This window comes from Phyllostomus discolor, chromosome 5, assembly GCF_004126475.2.
Source record: "Phyllostomus discolor isolate MPI-MPIP mPhyDis1 chromosome 5, mPhyDis1.pri.v3, whole genome shotgun sequence".
Taxonomy (NCBI): domain Eukaryota; kingdom Metazoa; phylum Chordata; class Mammalia; order Chiroptera; family Phyllostomidae; genus Phyllostomus; species Phyllostomus discolor.
The window spans coordinates 72,985,126-73,006,055 of record NC_040907.2 but is presented as its reverse complement, the minus strand read 5'-3'; the positions used below and the strand labels follow the sequence as shown (position 1 = coordinate 73,006,055).

The window sequence follows — 20,930 nt, the reverse complement described above, 5'->3', positions numbered from 1 at the left end:
TAGTTTGATATTAGGTAACATGATTCCTCCCAATTTGTTCTTTCTCAGGATCACTGTTGCTATGTGGGGCCTTTTGTAGTGCTATATAAATTTTTGAAATATTTGTTCTAGTTCTGTGACATATAAGATTGGAATCTAGATGGGAATTGTGTTGAATCTATAGATTGCTTTGGGTAGTATGGACATTTTAATGATCTAACTCTTCCTATCTATAAGCACATTATGTCCTTCTACTTATTTGTATTTTCTTCAATTTCTTTCTTCAATATCTTATAATTTTCTGAGACATACAGTTGGTTAACAGGCATGTGAAAAGATGCTCAGTGTTACTAATAATCAGAGAAATGCAAATTAAAACCACAATGGGATACTACCTCACACCTGTCAGAATGGTGATCATCAGTAAATTAACAAACAAGTACTGGTGAGAATGTGGAAAAAAGGGAACCCTTTTGTACTGTTGGTGGGAATGCAAACTGGTGCAACCACTATGGAAGGCAGCATGCAGATACCTCAAAAAATTAAAAATGGATCTGCCTTTGACACAGAGATCCCATTTCTGGGAATATATCCAAAGAATCCTAGAATACTAGTTCAAAAGAACATAAGCACCCCTATTTTCAATGCAACATTATTTACTATCACCAAGATATGGAAGCAGCCCAAGTGCCATTCAGTAGATGAGTGGATGAAATACCTGTGGCATATTTACACAATGAAATACTACTTGGTCATAAAAAAGAAAAAGGTTTATCCTTTTTACAGTGTGGGTGGACCTAAAGAACATTATGCTAAGTGAAATAAGTCAGTCAGAGAAAGATAAATACCATGTGATATTACTTCTATGTGGAACCTAATGAACAAACTGAACTAATAATCAAATTACAGACTCACAGATAGAGATCAGCATGACAGCTATTGAGGGGGATTTAAAGGAGTGGATGGACTGAGCAAAAAGGAAGAAGGCCTCATCGACATGGACAACAGTATGGTAATTGCAGGGGGGGGCAGAGTATAAGGGGATTAAATGATAATGGAAAAAAAATTTAATTTTTTTAAATAATGAAACAAATGTATATTTTAAACTTGGGTATTTCCTACAAAATATACCCTATACAATATCTAACATAGTAAAATATCTTTTTCTAAAATATCTTGTGTTCTTTTAGACTAAGAAAATTAAGCTCCAGAAATGTTGTTAATTTGAAATAGTATAGTTCCCAAATATTTTGAGTATTTGATCTTGTATGGTATGGAAGAAAAAAAAACAAATGAGGAATGTCACCTGGAAACTCCATCACAGAGCAGTGTATGTGGTCTGAACTCTATCCTCCAGTGACCACTCTCAGTTTCTCATACAAAGGACTCCTCTTCTGACTATGTCTAAGTGTTGGCACCTCCCCCGGGGCTCCATCCCTGCCATCTTCTCTTTGTAACTCAAGCAAAGTCTCTCTCCCTGGCCAAATTTATCCAATCCAGTGTTATTTATTATCAACATCATTTTGCTAATGATGATCAAATCTCTATCGCAGCCCGGTCTTTCTCCTTTACATCAAATCTCAATTTTTAGTTCAGATCCCTCTACAGACACCAAACCTATATAACCAACTAGACATGTCTAATTCTTTATAACTGCTAACAGACAGTTAAAGCAAAGATTTGTAAAGTCTTTTGTACCTAAACCCTCATCAATTCAGCAGTCACTATAAGAACTTTTTTGCATTATTAAATTTGCAAAAATCTCCTGCAATTTTTAAGGCAGTTGAAAAAAATCTACCATAAGACACATCATTACTCCTACAAACAGACAATGATGAAGTCCAACAGCTTCTTCCTCCTCAAATTTGCTTCATCTGTCTCCTCCTCTACACACCCATGGCCCAGGTCAAGGTGCTCACACATCCTGATATCCAGCATGGTCCAACCAGTATTTCTACCTCCAGCATCTTTCCTCTTTCATCTACTTACTTCTGAATTAGCCTTCCTGAAGCACAGAGGCAAACACGTGACTTCCCCAGGCAAAGAGCTTCCAAGGCTGCCACTGACTTCATATAAAGTCAACATGTGTTAGAATTGAATATTCGAAATCATATGGAGTTGGGGCCATCCTGCCATACCCTGACCTCACTTCTCACAATTCTGTCCTTACCCCTCACTCAGCTGGGTGTAACCCTTTCCTCAGAAATTCCATATCATTTTGTCTGAATAGCTCATAGAACATTTTTCATAGGTATAACACATATATGTGGGCCACCTCCCCTTTTTTGTTATTTTAGCAAAGAACCTTATCTTTTAGCAAAGAACCTAGCAAAGACCAATTCATGGTGCTTTTATATGTAGAATTCATTCAGTAAAACAATTTTATTTAATTAAATAAAATTAGAACCGATTTTGAGCATATACCATGCCCAAAACTGTATCAAATAACTTTCATGTTACCTTGACTTTCACAATATTTTTATAAGAGCTATTTTCAACTAAGTTTAAAATTGTAAAACACATCAAAATTTATAGAATGTTTTCACTTATAGTGACAGTTGTTCCTCAAAATAATACTGAGAGGTTAGTATTATTCTGGCTGTAGGTGGGAAAAGATGAGCCTCTCTACCCATCAAAGGCACACGATAAGCAAGGAAGCAGTCAAAGAATCCACTTCTTCTGCTTCCCAGTCCAGGGTTCATTCCTACTGTTAACATTGCTCAAGACAGTAACTGGCCACTAGTAGAAACAGTAGATACATATTTGCACCCATTTAAATGAGATGTTTCTTGAATTATACAATGAAGATATGCAAATATTTATTTATTTGGTGTAGTTAGACTGCACTCTTATTCAGTGGTCTCAGTATTTTTTCAAGGGCACTCAAGTTTCTCCTTCTCTAGCACCTGTCAAATATTCTTTACATGATGATATCAGCATAATTTACGGAATCCCAATTGAATGAAAACTGAAATCCTTTAAACCCTAAAACTCGTAGAAATTCCAGAAAGGCCTGGTGACAAAATCAGTCCAGCCACTTAAATAATTTGGAGGGAATGTTTTCATCAGCATTGTCATATAATAATAAAAATTCCAACCACTTAAACCTCAGTAAGAACCTAGTTATGAAAGATATCTCTAATTATAATGAACAAGCTGTATAGAATATTCCCAGAAGGGTGCAATTAGTTTCTATGAGCTGATGAAACTATTCATCTGAGCTTGGGTCCTCTGCAGGTCCCCATGTTTGTTGCACCCAGTCCAGGGCTTGATTCCCTGAGGAAGGCCTAGGGTTCACCTGCTGGGTGTGATTTATCATCTCTTATTCAGAAGGTTATTTTCCACCAACAATGGATCAGTTTACAGATTTGTCTTTTGAACTAGTCTCTGAAATAAAACAGGAAAACAACTCAAAACAAATTTTGAATGTGGGTTCATGAGTTGTAACCAATGCACCACTCTGGTGGGGGATAATGATAATGGGGGTGGCTGGGCATGTAGGGTATACACTGAGAAATCTGTACATTCCTCTTGATTTTGCTGTGAACCTAAAACTGCTCTAAAAAATAACATCCAGAGTTCCGGCCAAAATGGAGGTGTAGGCAGAAACCCTTCACTTCCTCTCACAACCAAAAGGAGGATAACAACCAATCTAAAATTAACAAACAACTGGAAGCACCAGAAAATCAAACTGCATGGAACTCCGACAACCAAGGAATTAAGGAAAAAATCAACCAGAATGACCAGACCACTAAGGTGGACCCCGCAGGGCAGGCAGCTGAGGGGTGGGGCTGACTGCAGAGCTCAGTGGAGCTGTGTGGGAGGAACTGACTTAAGGGGAAAATTGAGACTCAGAGCTGACTGTGGGCTATGGCTGGGGTTGCCGCCTTGGGAGATGCTTCCAGTCTAATGGGAGAGTCTGTTGGGAAGTGTGATAGGGACAAGCAGGAAAGCTGCATTGCTCCCTCTCTGGCCCTCCCCCAAAGGCAGCAAAGAGGGTTGCCCTGCCCAGGTGAATACCTAGGGCCCCACCCCCTTACCACCTATCAGCTGCACCAAGACAAAGAAATATGGCCCAAATGAAAGAACACAGCAAAACCTCAGAACTAAGCAAGGAGGACATTGCCAACCTAACTGATGGAGAATTTAAAGCCCTGGTAATCAAAATGCTCACAAAACTGATTGAACTTGGTCAAAAGATGAAAGAACAAATGGAAGACACCCAAAATGAAATAAAGCAAAATATTCAGGGAACCAACAGTGACAAGAAGGAAACCAGGATTAAAAGCAACAATTTGGAACAAAAGGAAGAAATAAACATCCAACTGGGTAAGAATGAAGAAACAAGAATCAAAAAAAATGAAGAGAGGCTGAGGATTCTCTGGGATAACCTGAAACATTCCATTATCTGAATTATAGGGGTGCCAGAAGGAGAAGAACAGCAGCAAGAAATTGAAAACTTATTTGAACAAATAATGAAAGGAAACTTCCCCAATCTGGCAAAGGAAATGGACTTCTAGGAAGTCCAGGAAGCTCAGAGACTCCCAAAGAAGTTGGACCCAAAGAGGAACACACTAAGGCACATCATCATTAAGCTACCCAAGATTAAAGATAAAGAGAAAATCCAAAGAGCAGCAAGAGATAAGAAGACAGTTACCTACAAAGGAGTTGCCATAAGGCTATCAGCTGATTTCTCAAAAGAAACCTATGGGCAAGAAGGGGCTGGAAAGAAGTATTTGAAGTCATGAAAGCAAGGACCTACATCCAAGATTACTCTACCCAGCAAAGCATCATTTAGAATGGAAGGGCAGATAAAGTGCTTCCCAGATAAGGTCAAGTTAAAGGAGTTCATCATCACCATGGCCTTACTATATGAAATGTTAAAGGGACTTATCTAAGAAAAAAGATAAAAAATATAAATAAAATGACAACAAACTCAAAACTATCAACAAATGAACCTAAAAGAAAAGAAAAACAATGAAAACAAAAACTAAGCAAACAGCCAGAACAGGATCAGAATCAGAGAAATGGACATCACACAGACGGAGTTCAGAGGGGAGGGGAAAGGGAGAAATAGGGAGGGGAAAGGTACAGGAAAGAAGAAGTATAATTAGTAGGCATAAAATAGATGGGGAAAGATAAAAAATGGTACAGGAAACAGAGGACTCAAAGAATTTATATGTGCAACCCACGGACATGAACTAAGGGCAGGAGGAATGCTGGAAGGTTGGGGGGACAGGGTGGAGGGGGTATAAAGGAGGAAAAATTGGGAAAACTGTAATAGCATAATCAATAAAAAATACTTAAAAATAAATAAAAACAATCGGTTATTTAAAACCTTTCCACAAAGAAAAATAAATCAAAAAAATAAAAAATAACATCTAAATAAGTGACCCAAAGGATAAGATACCTATGATAAGTAATATCTTCCTTGGCAACACTTAAGTGTAAGCACATATTTAAATAAAATGTCCATATTGTTAAATCTTCTTCCCTTAAAAAATATACCCATCAATTTTTACCAATTTTGACACATCAGATCAATTTCCCAGCATACCACATATTTTTAAACTATTGTCATTCTGTTTTAATTTTCTCTTTATTGTACTTTGTGGACTATTTTTAAAAATCAGATAATCCTAAGCATTCTGAATATATAATATTAACCTCACATTTATTAACTTTATTCTACAGTAATTATTTGCAGTGGCCACTTTATCTTACAGGGAAACTGAACAAGACTTGGCTCATTTTTAAGGCATTCATAAGTTAAGTCTGCATGGGTTTCCGTAATGTTATACTAAGAGAATAATATGACCCCCATAAAGTTAAAAAATAACCCATTAACCCAGGAGAATTCTTAGAAGAAGTTACGGGAACTTACCGCTAACCAAGCATTGAAAAATAACTTTTTAATTATCTCTTTTCTTTTGTATTCCTCCCTAGCTCACTAGTCATGTTTACTTTTCACCACTGTCATTTTCTTTTGTTCTCCCAACAGGATTTTGGTTACCAAACCAATCTAGGCGATGGAATGTAAAATTTCCACTAAAAATGCAGAGCACCTGGAAGTGTATACATAACAACAGCAAGATGAAAGCTAACAATGCTGAGTATGCAGGGGCAGCCCTTGTGTGGGTGGAATGCAGCTTCCACCTGCATTTAAATAAGTCATTTAGTCCCCAGGCCTCCCACTGAAGAATGTGCCAGCTGTACATGATCTACATTCAGTCCTTCAGAAATACTAAGCACACTATTAAACCACCAACTGATAGCACGGGAAGTGCCACTAACATTTTTAGCAACACTTAGTTTTTCTCCCACACTGCCCTGGCTCTGTGCCCCGAGCTGAGGACTCAGTACTACAGAGAGCAGGCAGGGGCCTCCACTCTCATTGAGCTTATGTGTGGGGTGGAATGTGGGAGTGGGGGACAGCGAAGGAGTAAAGGAATGAGTAAGTAGCACAGCATTATTCAGTAGCGCCGCTCTGGGAGTCAGCTTCAAGCCCGGGAAGCTCAACACTTCACTAAGTCACCCGAGGCAAGCCCCTTCACCAACCTGTGTAGTCTTGCATGCTAAACTGTAGGATAAGGGGATTGCATTTTGACTGTCTCTAAATTTCCTTCAGGGACTCACATTCTCCAAAAGTATTAAAGTGTTATTAAAATACAACTTACCTTGAAAAAAAGGTTTTAAAATTAAACCATGATAAATATGACCTTGCTAACCCTAAGTGTCAAAGAGTTGCTAAAGCCATTGGGATCTCTGTGATTTGGGAGAAAACATCCTTATGTACACCAGAATGTAATGGGATACACATATCTCATAACTGTTAGAGAAGTATGGAAAATTAACTAGGTTAACTAGGTTTTTGATAAAATCATCTATAAACTTCAGTTTCAATGGCTGACCAAGATAGCACATAAACAACCATACACTTCCCAATGCAGAGATGATAGTAATTAAATATGAATAACAAGAGTCAATGTTTCAAAGACGTCCTGAAGACCAGAAATGCTTCCTAACTGGTTGCAATACTTGATACCATTCACAGCAGACCATTGACACCACTGACATGCATTGTTCTGACTAAGAGGTTAAAAGATACTTGTAGTGGCCACATATCACTACCTGCACCAAAATTATCTGATGTTTTAGTGCAACATGCTTGAGACCTTTTAAAAGAAATATATTTTTCTTGGACTAATATTACAACCTAAATTTAAAAATTTAGGCATGTTTCTCTCTTAAATTCATCCAGCCTCAAAAGTTCATGTCCTCTTTTCCCATTTTTGTTTAACTGCTATACTTCCCTAATAGAAGTACTGATGAAACACACTTTATCTTCCAGGAATATGCTTTAAGGTCAAGGTTTTGGGCTATAAAATAATACATACTTACCTATGCTTTTTTCCAAATACCCATTCTCATAAATCATCCCAGATAACACATGTTTCTGTAGCTCCTTAGTAAGTACTTTCAAATGAAGGAACCTCCCAGGAATCAAGGCACCCATATCAACCACCAACCATTACTGAAGTAGTTGTGGACACAGGAAGCCGAGAAGAAATGCCGAGAGAAAAGAAAGCCACCTACAGGTGACACTGCTTCCAAAGGAATACGCAAGTTCTAAGAAGCACCTCACATTATGAAATTTGAAGCTGTATGCATTAAAATCATCTCAACATCTCATAGTTTACCTGTCAGCATAGAAGGTCATTCAATGACATTTATCACTTGTTCATTAAGTCAAGATCACTGCCCTCACGAAGCCCATAAAATAGCATACGGGATCAATAACAAACAAACTGTAAGAAACTAAACCAAAAATACATGTAATCAAAAACTATGAAAAGGGTTCTGAGGAAAATGAAGCTGTCATGAGATATGACAGGGGTGCAAACCTATAAAGAAAGCAAGAGGAACACACTTACAAATGAAAAGGAGGCTGCAGCACCTGGGGTGTAGTAGGTAAGAGAGAAGGACAAGCTGGCAGGCACAATGCAGGGCCTCATAAAGCAATGGAAGAAGGCTGGACTTTAGTTTAAATGCAATTACACCCTACTGCAGATATTTTCAAAGATCATTCTGACTGCTATATGGAGGGTAGATTGGAGAATGCAATGTTGAAGCAAGGAAACCAAAAAGAAAGTTGTTGAGTTATACAAGTGAGAGATAGCTTTTCCTAGGGGATGACTAAGGAGAAAGAGAAAAATAGGTAGATCTGAAATATAAATTAGAGGTAGAAATTAGAACTTGCTGGAAGAAGTGTCTGGATAGTAAGGGAAAGAGAGTTTGAGCAGTTGGGTATAAAATAGTTGCTACTTACGAGACAGAAGAAAAATTTGCACTGGTGGCAGAATCAAGAGTTTAGTTTTGGACATTACATTTGAAATGCCTATGAGACCTCCAAGCAGCGGTGTCATCCACATAGGCAGGCTGGAGCTCACAGAAGAAGTCAGGGCTAGAGATACAGATTTGCAGATAATGAGTATATAGATGGCATGTAAAACCATGAGCCTGGATGAGCTCACCAAGAAAGGGAGTTGAAAGCAAAAAGAGGAGCTCAAGACCAAGGTTGGAGTCGAACAATGCAAGAGAAAAAATTCCAAAGAAGATGGAACAAAAGTGGACAGAGAATTAAGAGCTGAACCAAAAGACTGCAATGTTCTAGAAGTTAAGAGAGAAGGATCTGATGCTAGGAGACAGATTAAGATGAGGACAGGAAAACACCCTCTGAGTTGGTCACCACAGACATCCTTGGAGAGCTTGATGGAGCATTATGACAGGAATGCAAGGGCCAGAAACCAACTGTAGTGAGTTAAGGACTTGAAATGTAGGCAAAGGAGTTTGAGAGGACTCCTTGTGCTTAGCATTATTAATTTCTGTAGGAAACAAGGAATAGACTTAAGATAAGCTTCTTACCATACATATACATATGTAAAATCCAGGACATGCAGGAGGCATTTAGGACAGGGAGAAAGAGGATTTCCAGCCTCCCCAGAAGCAGAGAAGCAGCTAAACTCAAGAAGCTAGTCAAGGGCAGAACTCTGAAGTCTCGTAACTACATGTGTCACATGTACAGCCTCATAAATGAGTGAGTGGACCCCAACCAGGAGAGGACCCACATGGGACTTTGCTGATGAGAAGGAGCACAGAGTAGGTTGGCTGGGCAAAGGAGAGGGAAGACTGAGCCCATGGAAAGCAATCACCACATCTGCACCAGGTCAGTGAGCTGGATATCCAATATAACTGGTACCTGGGGAAATTCATACTAAATTACTGTCTTACTGTCTTCTGTTTCCAAAAGATTGCTTGAATTTTTTCTTAACAACAGAAAAATGTTTAAGTCAGAGAAATACATGCCAAAATACTGCCAAATTCAAATACTTTAAGAAAACCTAAACTACATACTCTTGAGAATAATCAAAAAACATTCCTCCAATACTAGAAAACTTGAAGCAAAACTACACTACTGATAACATTTTAAATCAATATAATATTTTTCAAAACCCTGGAATTATGCACTTGGAAGCATAAAATGTGCTATGTATGCTCTTTGACACTGAACTTCTTACTGATTTGTCCTGATAAAATAATTCAGAAGTAGAAAAATCTACATGCATGAAGATGTTGACTAGAATATTAATTACATACTGAAAACAAGGGAAAGTATCTAAATATAATTATATTAAGTACAGTAACTTACAACATCAACTCAATAAAACAGTATACATTACCATCAAAAATGAAGACTACATATATGAAAAATATGAATAACAATCTAAATGAAATATAGTGAAAAATCTTTGCATAAAATATGTAGTCTATGATAACAACTCTATATATGTATAAATACATATATGTTTATCCACAAGTTTTACTAAATAAAAAACAAAATTCCTACATACATAGATACAGAAAGGCAGACATATATGGAGAAAACCTGAAAAAGAATTTACAAAAATAAAATCCCATTGTTTGAATGCTTTACTTAGGGACAATATAGTTTTCAATCTAAAGGTTTTTTTACTTATTCTAAACTACTATTTTGATAATTATTTTTTTAAAATATAATTTAGCCCCTGGCTGGCATAGCTCAGTGGATTGAGCGCAGGCTGGGAACCAAAGTGTCCCAGGTTCGATTCCCAGCCAGGGTACTTTCCTGGGTTGCAGGCCATAACCCCCAGCAACCGCACATTGATGTTTCTCTCTCTCTCTCTCTCCTCCTCCTCCTCCTCCTCCTCCCTCCCTCCCTTCCCTCTCTAAAAATAAATAAATAAAATCTTTAAAAATATATATATATAATTTAAAAAATTAACTTTAGCAGGATGGTACTTCTGCATGAAGAGATGAATGGGGCAGTGGAAGACACTAGAAAGCCCAGAAATAGACCAAAGTACATACATTGGCAAGTTAGTATATGACAAAGTGGGCATCTCAAATCACTGGAGCAAAAATGGGCTTTTAATAAATGACGCTGAGACAGATGAGTAGCCTGGATATCCTTAGAAAAAGATAAAATTAGATCTTTATCTCACACCATAGACAGGAGCAAACTCAAAATGGAACAGTGATATAAAAGTGAAAAATAAAACTCTACAAGTCCCCAAAGAAAATGTGGGTGAATTCCTCTTTAACATTGGTATAGAAAAAGGATTTCTAATTATGACTTCAATAAATACTTATGAATTTGACCACATAAAAATAAAAAAAAAAATATTTTCCATGACCATAAAACACCATAAGCAAAGTCAAAACACAACAAACAAGGAGAAAATATTAGCAAGACATACCACAGACAACTCATAGCCTTAATATACAAAGAACTCTTAAAAATTGAATAATGATGGACCAAAAACCTGACATGGAGAAAAGAAAGGGAACTGACCCCCCAAAATCTAAAAGTAACACTTGAACACATGAAAATATTCAAAGTTTCAATTAGAGAAATTAAAACAACACCAAGATACAATTTCTTACCTATCAGATCATTAAAAACTGTTAAAAAGCCTGACAACACATTGCTTTCTATGCTGTGGAGACAGGCACGCCCGTCACTGACGACGGGCACAGGGCTTCCGGGGAGGGGCGGGGCGCTGTCGAACACAACTGCAGGTTCCCGTATCTCCTGACCCAGCAGTTCCACTTCTAAGAATTTATCATAAATGACATCTCAGAGAATATAAAAAGACTATGTACAGGTTAATCGCTGCAGTCCTGTTTGTAACTGCAAAATGTTAGAAACCTGACACCCACACACACAGGAACCGTTGAGAGAAGTACTGTGCAGGAGTACCATGTAGGGCTCCAAAGGCACAATGAAGAATGAGATTGTTGTGTGCCTCTTCAGAGAGATTTCAGGAAATATTGTTAAGTGAAAGATAAAGTGACAATATCTATGCTGTGGGTCCTTCATGTAGGAAGGAAATTAAAAATACATCTGTGAGTGTGTGTAAATAGGATGAAAAGAAGGATAGAGCTAAGGAAAACGGTTTCTTTCAGGGAGTGGACAGGAGCCAGGTGTAAAGAATGTGGGGATGGACAGAAAGAAGGGGCATGTCCCTCAGTGTACATTATGGCACAGCTTATGACTTTTAGGACCAAGGCAAATAATGAAACTCAACCATGACGTGTGGGCGAGGGACTCAAAATAGAGCATAAACAGCAACAAATAAACCTGTGTTACAAATAAACACAACCACACTGAAATGGATGAGGAAGGAAATCAGTGACCTAAGGTAAGGGGGAAAAACTGTATTCTTACTTATACTGGAAGGATAAAGAGAAAAAGAACTATACAAGTAGTTACTCTAGCTAAGTAAATGTTTCTCAGAGAAGCATAGGTTAGCAACTCTAAAACTATTTTGTGCATACATTAAAACTGAACAAATACATACATTGTGGATAATGAGAGCAGGTTTTTCACTTTTAGAAAAGAAGTTACAGATAAGGATTGGGAAAAGCTAGAATGAATTCTGCGGTGCTGGTGTGGAACTGGAGGTGTCAGTGTGAGCTCAGTTTAAGTGAATGTTTGCATATATACATGGATGGATAGAGAAATAAATATAGATGTACAAGGTAGAACCAATAACTGAATTTATTTATAAAAAATTGTGTATTTATTCTTACATGTTTAAGTTTCAGTCACCTTCAAAGTACTCTCCATTTGATGCAATGCACCTATCAAGACATTTTTCCCACTGCTCAAAACAGTTTTTGAACTAGTGGATTTTGATGCCTTTTAGCACTCCTACCATTTTTTGTTTCACCTCTTCCACACTGACAAAAAACCTCCTTTTGAGGAGTTTTTCATCTGGAGAAACAAAAAAAAAGTCACTTGGGGCAAGGTCAAGAGAATAGGGAGGGTAAAGGCATGGGGGGTCACGCCATTTTCTGTCAAAAACTGCTGAACACTCAGTGCAGTGTGAGCAAGTATGCTTGTAAATCACCCATCATGAAATGGGCAAACACACTGAAAGAGCCTTCAAAAAAAAATTCACTGAAGCTTCTCACAGCCTCTCACACCACCACCAGCTGGTACACTGATACAGATGGGTTCCTAGAACACTCACCTAGTGAAGGGAACCAGTACAATAAGGGGCCCACCTTCCAAAAGATAATTCTGGTTTTGGGGGTCCCCCTCATATGTATTTGCATACATACACATATTTTTTCTTGACTTCTCAGTAGCAAGCACACCTAATGCCCAGATGTTGGTTTCTAAATACCATTCCCCAATAAAAGGAGCTAGGACTGAGAAGGAAACAAAGAAGATGAGCCTGGGACATTTTGTGGTGCTAGAGAGTAGTGACATGCTCAGAAAATGGCATGTTAAAAGGAATCAAAGGCCATCCTGAAAGAATTCTCAGTGGCCAAAGCAGGGATAATTTAAGTAACAAAATTAATAATGACAGTATTGGATTTTAACCCAGAGAATAAAATAAATATCTGTGAGTCTATACTGATATAAATAAATGATTAAATAAATAAAGAGAAAGGACAAGTCTTCTATATAGACAATTCCAACTAATAAATGGATAAGGAATGATGAAAACAGAAAATCATCAATAGATAAACATCATGTAAATAAGTTTTACAGGCAAGACTCATCCATGGATAATAGAATTTGTGGGTGAAACCCTGAATGAGGAGGGACAGCACACTTGCATGGTCTCAAATTATCTCCCCACAAGATGCTTATTAATCACATAGTGACTTTGTAATTAATAAGCGTCTTTAATTACAGGAAAAAAACAGTGACTTTGCAGTGAAGAAACTGGGCAGACACCACCTTAACCAATTGATCAAAGCAGGTATGTCCCGGGAGAGGGTATATCCACATCACGTATTCAGAGGACAAATACAAATTCAGAGGATTAACTCCCTCTGATGAAACTAAGAGATTTCCCCCACCCACTTTTTTTCTCAGAACATTTACTTTAGAAAACTTGCCATCATAAGCACTTTCTCCTCCCTTTGAACTATATACAAAATCTTTTGAAGACTAGATATCCTTTTGTCACCTTGATGACCCAGGAATGTCTTTCTCAAGGACCTATAATGTAAACTTCAGGGGAAACAACACCCCTACTCCCCAGTTTCTGTGGGAGGATGGGGGCCTAATTTTGGTCGACACCTTGCTCCAAGTGGCAAAACTACTTCCCATCATAAAGCTATGGACAGCTTACCTTCTGGATAAATCCGATTAGTTAACACAGACGGTCACCCCAACTACAGGGTAAGCACAGAACAAACTGTGCCAGATGGTGCTGTCAAGTCCTCTACGGGAGGAACGGTTACAATTTGCCAGGAAAACATGCTTGCTGTGGGTTGCATCTGATTCACTGCATAAAAGGGTGAGGTCTCTTTCTATCTCTGCAGTCTCTTAGTGGACTGGCTGTGATGTGTATCATATTCTGGTTTAACACTTATGATACTAAAAGTGATTGCTTTCTTCATTCAATAATAAAGGTGTTTTCTTCCTCTACAACCTCTGTGGAGAGGATTTCTGGATTAAGAGAAGATTTTTTTTTTAATTGTATTTCCCCAACAGTACCCTCTGATACAATGGACTGAGCAGGACACAGCATCATTTTCCTGTATTCTTGCAAAAAAAAAATAACCTCAGAAACAAGTCAGACAAGACCACATTGAAGAACATTCTACAAAATAACTGACCTTCAAAGTTCTCAAAGTTATGAAAAACTGGAGGAACAGTAACATAAATAGAAACTAGGAAATAGGACAGCTAAATGCAGTGCGAGAACCTGGATTGAATCCTGGATCAGAAAAAAGACAGTAGTGCGGAAACTGACAAAATTCAAGTAAGGTCTGTAAATTAGGTGATTGTGCCAATTTTAATTTCCTGCTTTCAAGAACTTGACTATGGTTATGTATGATGTATATAACCAGAGGAAGCTGGGTAAAGTAAGGTATATAAGGAATTCTCTGTACTATCTGGCACTTTTGTCTAAAGTTATTTCCAAATAAAAAGTTACCTGTAATGTTAAACTAAACATCTGACACAAAGGAAGCCACCCTTGTTGCTCCCAATAATCAGCCACCACCAACTCTGCACTTAAAGTGTAAAAAGAAAAAAAATACCTCCTGGGACACCCAACGATGGTTTTCATTTGTAACTAAAATAAAATTAAACACTTCTGCCATGTGATCACATTTGGCTTCGGGTTTAGTTTCAAAGAAACTTCAGCCTCTGTTCTTTGGAAGCCAAGAGACAGGTTGAAATGAACAATAACAACAACAACAACAAAAGTCAAGCTAAATTTGACCCTAAATTATTTCTTGAGCCACTATAACAGAGAAAAAAGCACAGCTACCTCCTGAAGATCAGTTATGGGTTTTGTCACTAATGTTCAAAAGGAGGGGGTCTTTTTTCACATACCAGGCTTACTAGCTCAGAACAGTAAAAAACAATGGTTTGTTGTTAATCAGTGAACCCTAGCTCAATGGGGAAAATATTCGCATTCCTTGGAATAGATTTTGGTCAAAAGAAACTCACTTCACACCAAAACTGCACCATCCTGGAGGTCAAAGCACATGATGCAGATGAAAAACAATGTTCAAGTTCAGTGAGGGTTTTTCTTAATTAAAAGCTTAAGAAAATGTCCAAAAGTGCCAGTTCAAGGCTATCAAAGGCATAGTGACCACCCTTAAGTAATCAGCCCAATGTGAGCTTATCTCCAGTCTGCTCCCAGTGAAACACATGCACCTGAGAATGGAAAATGAAGGTGAGTGCAACTCTTTTAAAGAAAAAACATGAAGAAATTAAATCTGTATTTGGCCTATCAAAACCTAAGACCTGCAAAAAAACAACAACAAGTTTTATGCTTTTTGTCTCACTTGTAACTGTTGGCAAGATCACATTTCATTTCCTCTTTTTGTCTCATCCTTTTTATATTTTGCTTCCTTTTCTATCTGGATTTCATGGGCAAGTATAGAAGAAGGTTCAGCAGAAGTAATGCCATTGAGTGCGGTTGGTAGGGTACATGAATGTCTCACATGAGATGGACAGCAATTTGAACATTTCACCTAAAATGTCATATGGTGTGCTTGAGTGTGATATTGTTATGTTATAGAATTAGATGCTCATGATTTGTAATAAAAGATTTTTATGTGCCCTGGCTGGTGTGGCTCAGTGGATTGAGCCCCTGCCTGCGACCCAGAGGGTTACTAGTTAGATTCCTCATCGGGGTACAATGCCTGGGTTGCAGGCCAGGGGCCAGTAGGAGGAGCAACCACACATTGATGTTTCTCTCCCTCACTTTCTCCCTCCTTTCATCTCTCTCTAGAAATAAATAAAATCTTTTTAAAAAAGCAATGTTTCTCAACCATTTGTTAAAAAAATATACTTTTATGTAATAAAAGGGGGTGTTATTTGTGTTGGACCCTATAGTTCATTAAAGATCCTTGGCACTTTGGTATCTGAAGTATTTCAACAAAACCAAAGATAACAAACACAGGAAAAAGAAGAAAGGGTTTCACATCAAATGCAATTAAGTAAGGCCAAGTTCCTTTTACTCCCAATCTGCCTGTTGCAGGGGAAGCCTGCAATTAGGAGGTCCCTAAAGTGAACCTCGCATCTCAGAATAATCCGAAACCAGAATCTCCAGAGCCACCTGGCCCAAATTCAAATACTCCATCTAGGAATGAGGGAGCAAGATGTCTACTTCCTCACATTATACCCCTTTGTTTCCTCACATTATACCCCTTTGTTTCTCAAACTTGCAGGCCACCATCTTTAATTACTCCATGAACAGTTTTTTCATTACAGTAAATAATAAATCGTAAAGTCCTCCTGGTGACAGGAAAAGCAGCATGGAAAGTAGGTTATAATGCTTTATGGAAGAACTTTGAAAGTCTTAAAGCCTCAATCAGCCCTCCAGCTTCAAAGGATCACTTAGACCTTGGCTCCCATTTGCAAAGGCAGCTGGGGTTTTTGCCCTCTATTCTGAGACAGCAGATGTCCGTCATAGTATAACATAGTGTACACACATATACACAGCCTTGCAAGCAGCCTTACATAGACTGATTTTTATTTAGAATTCATAACTTTACCTAGGTTAACCTATAAAACATTTGGATCACACAAAATACTATAAGGTTGGCATAACCACCCCTTGCAATTTGCTAAGAGTTTAACAATAGGGCTGAGACTTAGTTAAACTTTCTTCCATACCTATGCCATCCCTGACATTGACCATTGCCAGACCTGTCTTTTCAGGGAAATGCTAGGATGATTTGCAGAAGTAGGGAGCTGATCCCACGCAAACCTCCTGGTGCTGGCAGAAGGGGCAGGAGGATCCTCTATTGACCTCCTCATGAACTTCTCTCATTATACCCTCACTATACTACTAAAATCTCCTCCCAGGGGCAAAGATTTTTCACCATTTTTAAACATGTAGTATATGTATAAGCATGTTTTTGAACTTCAAGGATGTCCCCACCTATACATGTAATGACAAAGCTCACCCTGGTGTTTATGCATGATTTCCCTGAATAAAAATGAACCCAATCTTTTGGGGAAATGACCCTCCCCGCTACCCTCACCCCACCCCTGTGTATCTTTGGATGCCAGCATGCAATAAAGCACATTCCTTCTCATAAAATCTTCTTGAAGTTGTCTTTTTGGCGGGCAGCTACTGAGTAACTGGACCCAGTTCAGCCTAGTAACAATACCCTGAAGACACCACCAGGGAGTCCCAGTGTCGTCCTCTCTACAGGGCTGTTGCACAAACCAGAATAAAAAAACTTCAGTTATATTAGCACCATGTTCTACTCCAGAAGTTTTTTATAAATGTGTTCCACAAAATTTTCTGTAATTCCAAGGTACATTTAGCAGTTGGCACTTTATTATTCTTTTAAAATAAATTGCTAGAGAAAATCCAAGACATTTTTCTTACTGCACGTCTCTTCTCTGTCACCACACTCATATCTCAGCCTACAGTGAGGCTCCTTCCTGAGCATGAGAGCAAGGCCTATTTACAAAAATCAAATACGTAGGTATAAGTACAAGATAAATTACATTTATTTTACCACAACCCTCACTTTTAATAAGATTAAGAAGACTTAAAATGGTTTTTCAGTCTCAAAACCTCCTGATTCTTACTACCTCAACATTTACTTGCCATTTTTTCAGGCCTCCCTTACTCACTACCATATTGAATCCCAGAGTAAAAGCTAGTATAATTTTTCATTATTACCATCATATATGGCAATACAGAATTTGATCAAGTTTCACACAAAGTTCAAAAACAGGAAGGAAGGAAGGGAGAAGCAAACCGAGGTAATTGAAGAAGCATGTGTACTTATGCTAATTTGCAATTTTGTTAGCAAGCACACCTACAGAAAACTTCCTATTCTCCCTGTTCATGGAGAAGAGAAGGAATATGAATAATCAAAGTGCTGGCCAATCCAAAAGACATTTAAAATTAAAACTCATTAAATCAGCCCTTTTCGTCTTGACTATGCTATATATTTACAATCTCCCTTTTTGAATCAAGCTAATGTTAAAATGACTCTTCAGTTTTAGAACATGTCAACCAATAAAAGGACATCCTCTTGAAAACTGCACAAAGATTAAGAGCTGGCTGACATAGCTATAATGAAAACAAATATAGAAAAGAAGCCAAAGTTTATCTACCAGAAGAAATATAAATATCATCATCTGTATCAATAAAAACCAAGAATAAAAATAAACAAGTTAAGAATGCATGAAGAACTTTCACTGGCATCCTCATATAACACATACCATACTGTATTCTGCTAACAGTATTTGTTGACTGCTGCCTCCCCAGACAGACGACTCACTGTGTGAATCCAGGGACTGTGCTTCATCACTCCACCAACATAGCCCAATACCTGGCACATTGCAAGCAACCACAGCAGACACCTGTGGAGTCCTCTGTATGACCATGAACATGTCGGTCAGGGCTCCTGGACTGTAAGAGCTTACAATCAACTGAAGTGTATGTGTTCAATGAGTTGAGTTGAACTGAATTACAAGGAAACCCAGGTTAGGAAAAGGTATTGTAACCACCAATTCACAACTGAGGGAACTGAGTCCTGAAGCAACATAACCCAGGATTTTTTACTATAAACCCTGAGCTCATTATATTTTACATAATATGTGTGAATTTCTATTGACATTTTCTTTAACCTACTTACTTGAAACTAATGCCTTCAGGGTCTTTAAAAACTGGCAGCACTGATGTGTCTAAATTTCACATACATAGTTTCCACTGTAGCAATTCACTTTTAATAGTCTATTAATGCTATCTTATAACAAAGATACAAGATGTTACTAGTAAACAAAATGAACATTCTTTAAATAAAAGAATTTTTAAAGCCTAACCAATGTTCTAATGTTCTATTTTGTCTTTCCTCCTGCATTTATTAGTTTCTGCTTAGTGTATATTTTACTTGATTTATACGTTAATGCCCAACATTTGTCACTCTCCAACAGATGGCTAGAATGACAAGACCAAGAAAATAAGATCTAGATTAATGTTCTTCCACTTTCAAGGAAGAAAGTATACACTACTTTCTGAGTGAGGTATACATTCCCTGATAATAAACAAGAAGAGTTAGCGTGTCATAGCTGCCTGTAAATGTTACTTGTTCAAGAACCAAAGAGAAATACTTCCTCCCAGAGCATACATCTCTCCGTATACGAGTATACAGACACTTGACAAGATTTCCTGCTCAGGTCAGGGAGTAATGCTAAATCTCCTGCCTTTTGGCAATGAGTTGTCAACAATGAAGATTTTTAAGTGAATTCCCCTGTGTAGATTTGCCTTTACAGGTAATTAGATCTCCAGATAATAAATGGTTTGGATTCCTGTAAAATATGCTAAAAGAGATTTTTGAACTGGCTGTGCTTTGGACATCTGACTATGCATACAATGCTTATGAATACAACTAACTGGGGCCACAACTTATATAAATACCTTTGTGCAGAGGGGGCTTGAGAATCACTACTCTGGGGACTTATTAAAGCCAAAGTGCATTTCTATCAAGTCTGTGGTCCATGGCCTATAGCCTATCATACCCCAGAGGTCCGTTGCCCAAACTAGTAGCCAGCACACCTATGAAATGTTACATTTTATGCCCTTGCTCATGGCCTTCTCACCTTGTCCTCAGTAAATTTACTGAATTACTGATATTCCAAGAGCCACCTCCTCTCTGAAGAGTCCTTTCTCCGATCCCTTGGCATGGAATATTAACTGCATCTCCCTTGTATGCACATCAATGTTGGGCTTACCTAACACCCTGGTCCATGTTCACATCTGTGTACATCTGTCATCCTGGCTCCACAACAAACTAATCCCTGGAAAGCAGGAGCCACATATTTCTCATTTTTCACCCCCATCATCTGACATTTGGTAGATATTCACTTAGTATTTCTTATCACAGTGCCAAGGCAAATATAACTTTTTTCTGGTTTCTAATGAGGAAACTGTACTTTAGTCCCAAAATCAGGATTAAAACTCAGGCCTATTTGTGCCAAAAACCCATGTTCTTTTCACTATGACATGCCATCTCTCAATGAAACATTGCTAAACTGAAGCATTCAAATAAAAACAGATGGACATTCCCTACTGACAGAAACTTATAAATTAAGGTTTGGAAAGATCAGTCAGATGAAATAAACTTAGTTACCCAGAATGTATATAGATCTGCAGTAAGCAGGGAGACATACAGAATAATAAGTAACACAATTAGAGGAGAAAGTTTACCATCATTCCCCTTGCACATAAGATAGACTTCTTGGGAAGCCTTAATCAACTTTGTCTGTCTGTTTGTTTAAGCATAAAGTATCATACTAAGAAAAAAATAAGTTCAATTAAATCTTTTATCAACTTAGGTTTATTGAAGGATTAGTTGGCAAAAATACCACTGAATTTCAACTGCTGGTTTTTACCCTGCAATTCCAAAATTATAAAGGAAAGGGAAAGAGAAGTGGTGATAATTCGGGGCTAGAGGTGGAGATATGCAACTAAGGCAAAACTTAACATGAACCTCCTAATGTTCCCGACAGAGTGGGGAACTGGAGAGGGATTGCTTCTATCACCCCAAAATCAAGATCAACCTGTTTCCATGATGAATCCATGTCTTACTACTCGAGGCCTCGCTTACTTTGTGCCTTAATTTTACTCAGTGTGAATAACTGAAAGGGTCCATGAGATGACACAAAACCAGTCCCCCATGAAACACGGAGGCTTCCCTGCTCTATTTTCTAGTCCATCAGCATCGGATTTATAATGAAGAAACGAGTGAATACGTGGGGGGAGGGGCTTGTTTGTGTTCAAGTGCCCATGCTGTGTTCCTTTTCATTTAATTGTAAAACTTACATGATATGAAATACTAAAAATTAAAAAGCATATTCATTTAAGAAAGCCAGTCTCTTATATTTTCTTAGATATAGAGAT

General features: G+C 38.0%; 1 protein-coding gene and 1 long non-coding RNA gene across 5 annotated transcripts in view; one reads left to right on the top strand and one right to left on the bottom strand.

Moving 5' to 3' along the window:
• The window catches only part of DCDC2 (doublecortin domain containing 2), a 183,771-nt gene that overhangs the window by 122,584 nt on the left and 40,257 nt on the right, over positions 1–20,930 (bottom strand). The window lies entirely within an intron of this gene.
• Positions 8,986–14,770, top strand: LOC118500702. The gene is made up of 2 exons (XR_004903279.1): positions 8,986–9,205; positions 14,036–14,770. It is a non-coding gene; the product is annotated as an uncharacterized LOC118500702 (long non-coding RNA).